Source organism: Mytilus californianus, unplaced genomic scaffold (genome assembly GCF_021869535.1).
Source record: "Mytilus californianus isolate M0D057914Y unplaced genomic scaffold, xbMytCali1.0.p SCAF_3, whole genome shotgun sequence".
NCBI lineage: Eukaryota > Metazoa > Mollusca > Bivalvia > Mytilida > Mytilidae > Mytilus > Mytilus californianus.
Window position 1 is genome coordinate 8,516,307 of NW_026262679.1, and position 12,799 is coordinate 8,529,105.

At 32.8% G+C, this 12,799-nt stretch overlaps 1 protein-coding gene across 3 annotated transcripts in view; it reads left to right on the forward strand.

The window, feature by feature from the left end:
- Positions 1-12,799, forward strand: part of LOC127733912 (toxin CfTX-A-like) — a 179,763-nt gene that overhangs the window by 31,782 nt on the left and 135,182 nt on the right. The gene's annotated exons all lie outside the window — the stretch shown is intronic.

Here is a 12,799-nt window from a genome sequence, read left to right on the forward strand (position 1 = left end):
AAAAACGATATTGGTTACAATGCTATTATTATCGGTTTTAACATGTAGCGTAAATCTTATAAACTTGGTTTTCAGATAAAATCGACAAACAATGCCAAAAATGAATAGTACTGAGATCATATAAAATAATCATGATAATTAAAAGCAACAGTCAATCATGCTTATGGCCAGCGTAATATTAATAATATTTCTTTTTTCTGCACCAATTAACAGTGCAAGTATGCATGTCCTTTTTCTATTCAAATATTTGAATCATCACAAAAAATCAGTAGTTTTCACATCTCAGACTGGCTCCAATATAACATTTTTTTTGCTGTCTCAGGAACATATATATATATATATATATATATATTATCTGTAGTTTTGATACTTCAGGATGACCGGTACATGTACAACATGTACAACAAAATTATTTTAAGCATCAACCAAAACTAACCATATTTGCACTCAATTATAAAATTGAGAATGGAAATGGGAAATGTGTCAATCTGTTAATTTATATAGGGTTAAAAAATTTGGAAATATTTTGCCCTCTTTTTATTAAAAATATTGTCTCGCAACAAAATTTCAGTAATTTTGATACCTCAGGCTGACTCATATAACAAAATTATTTAAACGCATCAACCAAAACTGACCATGATATATTCACTTTATTATATAGATCAATATAGCCGCATAGTAAATCAGCAATATTTTGATGTCAGGATGGATTGTTTAATACAAATGACAGCAACATTGCAATACAACATGTACAATGACAACAAAAACTTGTCCCCATCAATCTAGATTGCCAGCATGTCCTCTTTTTATTCAAAATATTGTCTCGCAACAAAATTTCAGTAGTTTTGATACCTCAGGTTGACTCGTATAACAAAATTATTATAACGAATCAACCAAACCTGACCATATTTGCACTGTATAATGTAAATCTATATAGCCGCATAGTAAATCAACAATATTTTGATGTCAGAATGGATTGCATTGTACAAATGACAGCAAAATTGCACCACAATGACAACAAAAATTTGTTCCCATCAATCTAGATTGCCAACATGTCCTCTTTTTATTCCAAATATTGTCTCGTAACAAAATTTCAGTAATTTTGATACCTCAGGATGACTCATATAACAAAATTATTTTAAAGCATTAACCAAAACTGACCATATTTGCACTTAATTATGTATATCTATATGCCACATAGTAAATCAGCTATATTTTATTGTCAGAATGGACTGTAAAATAGAAATGACAGCAACATTGCAACACAATGACAACAAAAAATTGTCCCCATCAATCTAAATTGCCAGCATGTCCTCTTTTTATTCAAAATATTGTCTCGCAACAAAATTTCAGTAGTTTTGATACCTCAAGCTGACTCGTATAACAAAATTATTTAATGCATCAACCAAAACTGACCATATTTGCACTTTATTATGTAAATCTATATAGCCACATAGTAAATCAGCTATATTTTGATGTCAAGATGGATTGTATAATACAAATGACAGCAACATTGCAACACAATGACAACAACAATTATCCCCATCAATCTAGATTGCCAGCATGTCCTCTTTTTATTCAAAATATTGTCTCGCAAAAAAATTTCAGTAATTTTTATACCTCAGGCTGACTAGTATAACAAAATTATTTTAACGCATCAACAAAAACTGACCATTTTTGCACTTTATTATGTATATCTATATAGCATGTATAGCCACATAGTAAATCAGCAATGTCTTGATGTCAGGATGGATTGTATAACACAAATGACAGCAACAGTGCAATACAATGACAACAAAAATTTATCCTGATCAATCTAAATAGCCAGCATGTCCTCTTTTGTTCAAAATATTGTCTCGCAAGAAAATTTCAGTAGTTTTGATACCTCAGGCTGACTCGTACAACAAAATTATTTTAAAGCATCAACCAAAACTGACTATATTTGCACTTTATTATGTAAATCTATATAGCCGCATAGTAAATCAGCAATATTTTGATGTCAGAATGGATTGTATAATACAAATGACAGCAACATTGCAATACAATGACAACAAAAATTTGTTCCCATCATTCTAGATAGCCAGCATGTCCTCTTTTTATTCAAAATATTGTCTCGCATGAAAATTTCAGTAGTTTTGATACCTCAGGCTGACTCCTATAACAAAATTATTTTAAAGCATCAACAAAAACTGACCATATTTGCACTTTATTATGTAAATCTATATAGCCACATAGTAAATCAGCAATATTTTGATGTCAGAATGGATTGTATAATACAAATGACAGCAACATTGCAATACAATGACAACAAAAATTTGTCCCCATCAATCTAGATAGCCAGCATGTCCTCTTTTTATTCAAAATATTGTCTCGCAACAAAATTTCAGTAGTTTTGATACCTCAGGCTGACTCGTACAACAAAATTATTTTAAAGCATCAACCAAAACTGACTATATTTGCACTTTATTATGTAAATCTATATAGCCGCATAGTAAATCAGCAATATTTTGATGTCAGAATGGATTGTATAATACAAATGACAGCAACATTGCAACACAATGACAACAAAAATATCCCCATCAATTTAGATTGCCAGCATGTCCTCTTTTTATTCAAAACATTGTCTTGCAACAAAATTTCAGTAGTTTTGATACCTCAGGTTGACTTGTATTACAAAATTATTTAAAGAATCAACCAAACCTGACCATATTTGCACTTTATTATGTTAATCTATATAGCCACATAGTATATCAACAATATTTTGATGTCAGAATGGATTGTATAATACAAATGACAGCAACATTGCAACACAATGACAACAAAAAATATCCCCATCAATTTAGATTGTCAGCATGTCCTCTTTTTATTCAAAATATTGTCTCGCAACAAAATTTCAGTAATTTTGATACCTAAGGCTGACTAGTATAACAAAATTATTTAAACGCATCAACAAAAACTGACCATATTTGCACTTTATTATGTATAACTATATAGCCACATAGTAAATCAGCAATATTTTGATGTCAGGATGGATTGTATAATACAAATGACAGCAACATTGCAATACAATGACAACAAAAATTTGTTCCCATCATTCTAGATAGCCAGCATGTCCTGTTTTTATTCAAAATATTGTCTCGCATGAAAATTTCAGTAGTTTTGATACCTCAGGCTGACTCCTATAACAAAATTATTTTAAAGCATCAACAAAAACTGACCATATTTGCACTTTATTATGTAAATCTATATAGCCACATAGTAAATCAGCAATATTTTGATGTCAGAATGGATTGTATAATACAAATGACAGCAACATTGCAACACAATGACAACAAAAATTTGTCCCCATCAATCTAGATAGCCAGCATGTCCTCTTTTTATTCAAAATATTGTCTCGCAACAAAATTTCAGTAGTTTTGATACCGCAGGCTGACTCGTATAACAAAACTATTTTAAAGTATCAATCAAAACTGACCATAATTGCACTTTATTATGTAAATCTATATAGCCGCATAGTAAATCAGCAATATTTTGATGTCAGGATGGATTGTATAATACAAATGACAGCAACATTGCAATACAATGATTACAAAATCTTGTCCGCTTTAATTTAGAGTGACAGCATTTCATCTCTGTATTCGTAATATAAAACTGTCACTAAAGTCAGTATCAGTATCTGTATTTCCCACTTCCATGACTTCTGAATATGGATGGGTACATCACAGATTCCTTTTGGGCTATTGTGTGATGGGTTGGTCTGCGCATAAATTAGTCGTGCTTGTTGAGGAGTGATGATTTAAACTCAGTAGTTCAGGATGGTTTGTATAATAAAACTATTCCACCTCATCATCCAACATTGTGACTGACATGACAGATTTCATTTGTACTTTATAATGAAAAGTATGAGAAGTTCTCTTCTAGGAAAAGTATACTGTTAGTATATTATGTCGGTTGGTTGATTTTGTTGGTGGCTAAATATCAAGTGGCAAATATTTCATTCCCGTTCACATAAGTATATTTTTCGGACGTTCAAGATATCATTTATAATCCGTAAAGACAAATCTAACGAAATTGACGAGATTGTTCATAAGTATACAACACCTTATGTGCAATAACACTGTACAATTTTCCTTTGAACATTTTTTGGAAAACAGAATCGTAAATCCAAGGCAAACAAAGGTGAATGACGATTTAATATTTATAAAGAGACTATCAAAAATGGGGAACGAAGCAACTTTTAAAATGATGTTGATAACCCATGATATAAAAAATACTGTTCCGATGCGTGGATAACCTTTCTATCCGCCTACTAGTTTAAATAAAATCCTTTCTTTTATGATAACTGCATGTGATTACAAGTGTGTAATTTTATAGCCATTGTTTAATGTAAATAAGAATATGAAGAAAAAAAAAGATCTTTTAATATGTGTATAATATATATAACATATAGAGTCTAACGAGTAAAGTAATTTGCTTTACTGGGAAAAAAGAACAATAGGATTATTATTATTGTTTATGTTTACAATCCGAAAAATTAAAATAAAATGAACTTCGGTCTCAACCAATGAAATGTCGTACACCATTCATTCACACCATTCCCGATCGCACGTTACACAATCACACCATTCCTCATACACCATTACACCATTCCCCTTACACCATACACCATAGCACCATACACCTTCTACCATTGCACCATATGCCATACACCATTACACCATACACGTTATTTTGGGAAGTTTACACCATCCAAGGGCTGTATAACCTAAGCCGTATTTGGCACAACTTTTTGGAACTTGTTTTGGCTTTCGGGCTTTTTTGATCTGAGCGTCACTGATGGGTCTTATGTAGACGAAACGCGCGTCTGGCGTATTAAATTATAAGCCTTGTATCTTTTGATAGCTATTATTTGTGTGTGTGTCTGTCCTGTATGTTCTCCCTTTTATTTGTATTGTAGTCCTGTTATGTAATCTTGTCATTTTAATGTTATATTTAACATTGCCATAAAAGCGGGAGGTTTGGCTAGCCACAAAACCAGGTTCAACTCACCATTTTTTCTTAAAATGTCCTGTACCAAGTCAGGAAAATGGCCATTGTTATATTATAGTTCGTTTCTGTGTGTGTGTTGCATTTAAGTGTTGAGTTTCTGTTGTGTCGTTGTTTTCTTCTTACATTTAATGTTTTTCCCTCAGTTTTAGTTTGTAACCCGGATTTGTTTTTTTCTCAATCGATTAATGAATTTCGAATAGCGGTATACTACTGTTACCTTTGTTTATATACTATGTTCGGTTGTGGTCTTTATTTATTAACTATGCTTGTATGTAGTCTTGATTTATATACTCCGCTCGTTTGATGTCTTGATTTATAAACTATGTTCGTTGACGGGCTTGATTTATATACTAAGCTCGTTAATAGTCTTGATTTATATACTATGCTCAGTCGTGGTCTTAATTTATATACTATTCTCGTTAATGGTCTTGGTTTATATACTATGCTCACTCGCAGCCTTGATTTATATGCTATGCTCGGTCGTAGTCTTGATGTATATACCATCCTCGGTAATGGTCTTTATTTAAATACTATGCTCGTTAATGGTCTTGATTTATACACTATCCTCGGTAGTGATCTTGCTTTATATACTATGTTCGTTGATGGTCATGATTTATATACTATGCTCGTTAATTGTTTTGATGTATATACTATGCTCACTAGTTCCCTTCATTTATATAAAATGCTCGGTACTAGTCTTGATTTATATACTATGCTCTGTCGTAGTCTTGATTTATATACTCTGCACGTTAGTGATCTTGATTTGTATACTATGCTCGTTGGTGGTTTTGATTTATATACTATGCTCGGTCGTAGTCTTGATTTGTATACTATGTTCGTTAGTGATCTTGATTTATATACCATCCTCGATTGCGGTCTTGTTTTATGTACTATGCTCGGTCGTAGTGTTGATTTATATATTATGTTTGTTGTTGGCTAGATTCATAAACTATTCTCGTTTGTGGTGTTGATTTTTGATACTATGATCCTTGTTTGCTAGATTTATCAACTATTCTGGTTTGTGGTCTTGATTTTTATACTATGCTCGTTTGTGGTCTTGATTTATATAATATACTCATTCTGTAGTCATGATGTATATACTATGTTCGTCTGTGGTTTTGATCTATTTACTATACCGTTTGTGGTCTGGATCTGTATACTATGATCGGTCGTGGTCTTGATTTATATACTCTGTTAGTTGGTGGTCTTCATGATTATACTAGCTTCGATCGTGGTCTTGATTTCTTAACTATGCCCGTTTGTGGTCTTGATTTATATACCATGTTCGTTGTTGGTCTTGATTTATATAATATTCTCGGTCATGATCCCGATTTATTAACTATGATCGTTTGTGGTTTTGATTTATATACTCTGCTCGGAGGTGGTCATGATTTATATACTATTTTCGCTTGTCGTCTTGGCTGATATACTATGTTTGTTAATGGTCTTGATTTATATACTATGTACACTCGGAGTCTTTATTTATATGCTCTGCTCGTTTGTGGACTTGATTTATCTACCATGATCGTTCTTGGTTTTGATTTATATACTGTGCTCGGTCGTGCTTTTGATTTATATACTATGCTCATTGGTGGCTTAATTTATATACTTAGCTGGCGTATGGTCATGATTTATATATGGTGCTTCGTCGTGGTTTTGATTTATATACTGTGCTTGTTGATGATAATGATTTATATACTATGATTTTTGATGGTTATGATTTATATAATTAGTTCGGTCATAGTCTTGATTTATATACTATGCTCGGTCGTGGTCTTGATTTATATGCTATTCTCGGTGGTGGTCGTTGTTGTAATTTGTATACTATGTTTGTTGGTGGTCTTTATTTATATACTATGATTCGTCGTTGTTTTGAGTTATATACTATGATCGTTGGTGGTCATGATTAAATAAACGATGCTTTGTCGCGGTTTTGATTTATATACTATGATCGTTGTTGGTCATGATTTAATAAACTATGCTTTGTCGCGGTCTTGATTTATATAATGTACTCGGTTGCAGTCTTGATTTATATACTATGCTTGGTTGTGATTTTGATTTAAATACTGTGCTCGTTGGTAGTCTTGATTTGTGTATTATGCTAATTGGTGGTTTTGATCTTTATGCTGTGCTTGTTGCTGTTCTTGATTTATATACTGTGCTTTGCGTAGTCTTGATTTATATACTATGCACGGTCGTAGTCTTTCTTTAAATACCATGCTCGGTCGTAGTCTTTCTTAAAATACTATGCTTGTTCGTGTTCTTGATTTCTATACTTGCTCGTTGGTGGTCTTGATTTATACACTATGCTAGTTAATGGTCTTGATTTATATACTATGCTCACTCGTAGTCTTGATTTATATACTATGCTCGTTGGTAGTCATGATTTATATACTTTGCTCGGTTGTGGTCTTGATTTATATACTCTGCTCGTTGGTGGTCTATATTTGTATACTATGTTCCACAGTGGTCTCGATTTATGTTTACCGTGTGGGACGTGGATTTGATTTATATAATGAGCTTGTTGATGATAATGATTTATATATTATGCTCTTTGATGGTTATGATTGATATACTAAGTTTGGTCGTAGTCTTTATTTATAAACTATGCTCGGTCGTGGTTTAAATTTGTATACTAAGTGCGGTTCATGTCTTGATTTATATACCATCCTCGGTCGTGGTTTTGATTTAGATACTCTGCTCGTTGGTGGTCTTGATTTATATAGTATGCTCGGTCGTGGTCTTGACTTCTATGCTATGCTCTGTTGTGGTCTTGTTTTATATGATGTTATTGGTCGTTGTCTTGATTTATATACTGTGTTCGTTGGTGGTGTTGATTTATATACCATGTTCGTTGGTTGTCATGATTGATATACTGTGCTCGATCGTTGATTTAAATACTATGCTTGGTCGTAGTCTTGATTTATATACTGTGCTTTGTCGTGGTCTTGTTTTATATACAATGTGCGGTTGTAGCCATGATTTATATACAGTGCTCGTTGGTGGTCTTTATTTTTATACTGTGCTCGTTGGTGGTCTTAATTTATAAAATATTTTCGTTGGTCGTCATGATTTATATAATATGCTTGATCGAAGTCTTGATTTATATACTATGTTCGTTTTTGGTCTTGATGTATATAATGTGTTCGGTCGTAGTCTTGGAGAATATGCTATGATCGTTCGTGCTCTTGATTTATATGCTCTGTTCGTTGGTAGTCTTGAATAGTATATTATGTTCGATGATGGTCTTGATTTATATACTATGCTAGTTTGTGGTCTTGATTTATATACTATGCTCGCTGGTCGTCAATATTTATATATTATGCTCTGTCGTAATCTTGATTTATATATTTTCGTCGTTGGTGGTCTTGAGCTATATAGTATGCTCGTTGGTCGTCATGATTTATATACTATGCTCGGTCGTGGGCTTGATTTGTATATTATGTTCCATGGTGGTCTTGATTTATAGATCATGCTCGTTTGCAGTCTTGATTTATATACAATGCTCGTTTGAGGTTGTGATTCATATACTATGCTCGTTGGTGGCTTAATTTACATATCATGCTTGTTGATGTTCATGATTAATATACTGTGCTCGGACTTCGATTTGATTTGTATACTGTGCTTGTTGATAATAATGATTTATATATTATGCTTGTTGATGGTTTCGATTTATATACTGTGCACGTTGGTGGTCTTAAATTATATACTTTTCTACTTGGTGGTCATGATTTATATACTTTGCTCGTTGGTGGTCTTGATTTCTATGCTATGCTCTGTGGTGGTCTTGTTTTATATAATGTTCTTGGTCGTTGTCTTGATTTATATATTGAGTTCGTTGGTGGTGTTGATTTATTTACCATGTTCGTTGGTCGTCATGATTGATATACTGTGCTCGATCGTTGATTTATATACTATGCTTGGTCGTAGTCTTGATTTATATACTGTGCTTTGTCGAGGTCTTGTTTTATATACAATGCGCGGTTGTAGCCATGATTTATATACTGTGCTCGTTGGAGGTGTTGATTTATAAACTATGTTCGTTGTTCGTCATGATTGATATACTGTGCTCGATCGTTGATTTATATACTATGCTTGGTCGTAGTCTTGATTTATATACTGTGCTTTGTCGAGGTCTTGTTTTATATACAATGCGCGGTTGTAGCCATGATTTATATACTGTGCTCGTTGGGGGTCTTGATTTATAAACTATGTTCGTTGGTCGTCATGATTGATATACTGTGCTCGATCGTTGATTTATATACTATGCTCGGTCGTTGTCTTGATTTATATACTGTGCTTTGTCGAGGTCTTGTTTTGTAAACAATGCGCGGTTGTAGCCATGATTTATATACTGTGTTCGTTGGTGGTGTTGATTTATTTACCATGTTCGTTGGTCGTCATGATTTATATATTGTGCTCGATCGTTGATTTATTTACCATGCTCGGTCGTAGTCTTGATGAATATACTGTGCTTTGTCGAGGTCTTGTTTTATATACTATGCTCGGTCGTAGCCATGATTTATATGCTGTGCTCGTTGGTGGTCTTCATTTATATACTGTGCTCGTTGGTGGTCTTAATTTATAAACTATGTTCGTTGGTCGTCATAATTTATATAATATGCTAGATCGAAGTCTTGATTTATATACTATGTGCGTTATTGGTCTTGATTTATATAATGTGTTCGGTCGTAGTCTTGAATAATATGCTATGGTCGATCGTGGTCTTGATTTATATTTTTTGCTCTTTGGTGGTTTTGATTTATACACTATGCTCGGTCGTGGTCTTGATTTATTTACTATGCTCGTTGGTGGCTATGATTTACATACTATTGTCGGTCGATTGATTTAGATACTAACCTGGGTGGAGGTCATCCGTTTTATACTTAGCTCGGTTGTTGTCTTGATTTATTTACCATGCTCGGTCTTGGTCTTCTACATACAGGGTTACCAAGGGTTTCTTAACGCCTTAAGAGCCAATCCGCTAGAAAACCATGCAATATTCAGAAAATCGTCCAAATCGACAATCACAACTTGACAAATTTTTATACATCATCTTAATCCTTGACATAAAATAAAAGAATTTGACCACTTAATTTTTCCCAGAATCGTATCTATTTTTAGTAACAGCCTCATTGGCATAATTCTGTAAATTCATAATGAAACCAAGGAAAAATCCAACTTTTTTATGCCTTTTAAGAATGACCCAGAAGCATATTAAATGGGGTAGTTGAGTCTTTAGAGTAATGTCAGCTGAAACTCATCCATTTTACTATGTTATGATCAATACAAATGAAAATTTAAACGATTTGGCACATTGCCAGGAGCAGGGACACAAAGGCGGGGTTTTTCATACATGAATTTACGTGGTTTTCATTCGTGTCTATCTTGCAAGACCCATTCCGGATTTGTTTGCAACTTATATCGGTTTTAACTATGGGGTATGTTTTATATCAAAACAAAATATTAAGCTTGGCAAATGACTATTATATGTTAATTTATGCCTTGGAAGAATAGTGATCTTAGTCCAAAATTGACACATTTTGATTTTGATTTTAATTAAATTCTAAACACAATTGGTACTAAAATGGCTCATAAAATCATTCGAACAAGTAAAATCAATTTGTCTGAAAAATGAAACAAGACGTATTTGTACTGCAAGTCCAAAAATCAATAAATTGTCTGAAACCAGGGAGTCCATCTTTTATGCTCTTCCATTGACTTAGCTCCCTTGGGTAAGATCTCAAACATGTCAGCTCCCAGTGATGGTTTGGCAGACAAATGTTTACAGTGAAGTTTGTGACTTTAATAATCTAGGATGAGCATGTGGGCTATCCCAGCCTTATACATCTACATATTACAAACTATTTAAGATATCTGAATGCACTAAAGACCAAAATAGCATTTCCAAAAAAAATAATTAGTAATTACTGCAAAGAAATTTGACAATCATGACAATAATTTAGTGAATAAACATGATAAATATTGATTGGAAAAATAAGTCCATGAACAGCAAAAAGTGTTTTTAGATTTCAACGAGCAAAACAAAAGTATTCTAAATCATTCTTCGTAAAAAAAAAAAGGTGAGCGAGTGGAACCACCTTGCTCGCACCAGAATTGAGATTGAGAGTGTCAAAACTGCTCTGGTGCACCATCAATAAATCAACGACACTCTCTCTACCGTGGTATTGAAACCAGCATTTGTAACCAAACATATTCATACAGATACAGACTACCATTCATCTACATTTAGGAAGTCTGAATAATACTGAAAACTATGGTGTAGAATTTCCAACAGGACTCCTTATTTTATATAAGACAAGGAGTGGTTTATTTTCCCATGGTTGTTACATCATCTTGTCTTTGAATATGCTCGAAGTACAGGGACTTTTATGGAATTCATTGACATGATAGTCAAGCAAGATGTCAACATCTCGTCCAATCCTCTTCCAGCAAAGCCAAAGCTGACCAAGGATCTTCACCCTTTCAAAATAGGCTGTATACAGGACAAGTTATTCCAGTAGGAACAGGTACAAATCTTACAATCAATTGTCATTTGTTCCATTTAGTCAATCTGAAATTAGGGGACCAACAATTGATACATTAGCTAGATTAAAAAAAAGGGGGGGAGGGTGTTGAAGGGGCATGTGAATATTCTTTTACACCTGACCTGTTTCTAAGACATCCTTTTTATTTCCTATGGCAAAGTGCAAGCAAATAATATATATCCGTATATACATTGTTCTGTCTTGGGACCATTTGATTAAAAAAGCAAGGGGGAGGGTTAGAATGGTCAAAATATTTATGTCCTTGTCAGCTTAGGACAGAATTTTAATTTTCAATTTTTAACCAGGGTACAATATATATTTATTTTCTGCTTTAAAAAATCAGTTTATAGACCAAAATCATGATATTAATCAAAATCTATTTCAACATATTCAACGTTTAGCAGGTCAGGTATTTATTTTCTTCCCCTAAGTTATATTTTCAGTTCTTACTTGAAGTTGTTCAGCTCTTTGTCTACTAAAAAAACTTTTATCTCATGGAAAAGCCTCCTACAAATACATGTTTTACATACAACATACTGTACATGTAACACTAGACAACTTTATCCAGAGAATAATATTTTTTTAATGAACTAGTAGGCCATGGAGACTAAATAAATCAAAAGCATTGCAAACTTTTGTAAAGTTCAATTTTAAGACCCTACATGTACATGTATGTAGATTACTTATAGAGCCCTTTTTAAAAGAAAAAACATACATTTAAACTACATGCACAGTGATGCTACACTACCCTACATTTCCTGTCTGATATATTTTATTTCATGTAAAACAAAATTGAAGAATTATTTTATAGTTTAACACTTTTTATTTGTAGGGCTATATATATGCAGGCAATGCTCAATTAAGATGAATTTTTGTAAAAGTGACAATAGCCAGGTCAAACTAAATACATGTATAGGAGAAGATATTGGTAAGTTATTATTAACTTATATATTAATTTAACTGTTTGTATAACATGGTAATCATACAAAGTATATGTAATCACTTATTAATAACATAATTATACAATTACATGTTATACATTTGTACATCAGTTTTATTAAACAGGTCTTTGTTAACTTGGTTTTCCCATTGAAAAATCACTTTGCTAATTTTAATTTGTAGTACTATATTGGGCGGCTCCTATAGTTTCCATTCAATAACTAACAATGACTAATGAACTGTTCATACATTCCATTTCAATT